The sequence below is a fragment of the Malaclemys terrapin genome, chromosome 12 (genome assembly GCF_027887155.1).
Source record: "Malaclemys terrapin pileata isolate rMalTer1 chromosome 12, rMalTer1.hap1, whole genome shotgun sequence".
Taxonomy (NCBI): domain Eukaryota; kingdom Metazoa; phylum Chordata; order Testudines; family Emydidae; genus Malaclemys; species Malaclemys terrapin.
This window is the reverse complement of record NC_071516.1, coordinates 19607541-19609165: the sequence shown is the minus strand read 5'-3', so window position 1 is coordinate 19609165 and position 1625 is coordinate 19607541.

The window sequence follows — 1625 nt, the reverse complement described above, 5'->3', positions numbered from 1 at the left end:
TTCCCAGGGATTCTAGTATCCGATGAGCATTCTGATGATCGTCAAAAGAAAGTGGTAAATAAATAAAACCTGAAACAAAATTGTTACATTCACAGAGACTTGTTAGAAGTTACCATTATTTATTCATACAGAACTGGAAGGCTCAGAGTCCGAGCTCGAAAGGAAACTAACGTGTTTCTAAAGGCTGGCTGGATATCTGAATTTTCAGGCTCATTTCTTGGTGTGTATCAGCCATTTCGGTCTAAGCCGATGCCCACTGCACACCTATTGGGTTCAAGCACCTTTTTGAGGTCTTGAGAGGAGGCAGAGGGAGTTACTGGTAATTCTGCTTTATTATTGAAATTGGCAGAGATGATCCAGTTTGGAGTATAAACCTGTTTAAAGTCACTACCTTAATACCTTAAGCATTGCCTCTGTGATACCATAGGGGCTTGTTAACAAGGGTCACTTTGATCTAGATTTCACTCAGCATGTCCACCAATGACAGGTAAAATGCCTAACCACAGCCAGTCAACAATCCAAAACTTATTCTAATAATGTGTGTAGTGCTTCTTGTGCATCGAACTCCATCCACCGCCTCACTGGCACCAAGCAATTTGTTACGAGGGTATTTCTGGGGGTATAGCCCATGCCAGGGGGGAACAACATCACAACCCAGTGGATGAATGGCCCACTAGTGACTAGATGCTGATGGTTTTAAGGGCAGTGGGGTTCATGCTCTTTCTACAGCCAGTTCTTCCTAAACGTAGATGCACTTGCTATCATTTTGCTGCTGTGCTGAACATGTCCATTGGAACCTATTGGCTCATTAGGACTGGAGGCCTATTAATATTTGGGTTTATTACTCTCACAAATTGAAACTACTGTATATACCTACCTCCTACCCTTCTAAACTGGAATTGTTCTCTATGTCCCTTCTGCCAGGCACAGCAGACCAGGATCATTCTAGTTTGTGGATCAGCCACAAATGGGAGAATAAGACCTGAGGTTACACAGAATTGCAAAACTCAGTAGCAGGCGTTGAATCCCATGAGGGGTGGATCTGCTGTCTTGGTTTGGCTTGTTATTGATACAGGGACCAGCCATACAATTAGCGTGTAGATCAGGGCTAAGATTTTGGTAGTGTTTGGATTCAGGGGTTTGGTATGAAACCATCTCTAGATTATATCTGCTTTTTATCGATTAACCAAGAGGTGGCTGGGGTAAGGGAAAGGCCGAAAAATCCCATCCAGGGCAATAATGCTCTTTTGCTGTATAGAAATACAGGATTTGACATAGCAAACATTCCAAACAAATTTACAACCAAATCCCAGCTCAGCCAGTGAAGGCTTGTACTGGTCTTTCATTATGCCCAGTTCTTCAGTGTATTTACTAATATCTAAGGCATCCATTCTCTGAGTATCTGGGGACCCCCTCTCTATCACCCCTTTTGCACACTTCAGTATACTCTATATTACATAGTTAGGCGCTGTAAGCTCTTTGGGGCAGCAACTGTCTATTCATTACATGTATGTACAGCTTCGAATGTAGAGGGGCCCTGATCCATATCAAGGGCCTCTAGATCTGGGGTTCTCAAACTGGGGGTTAGGACCCCTCAGGGGGTCGCGAGTTTATTACCTGGGGGG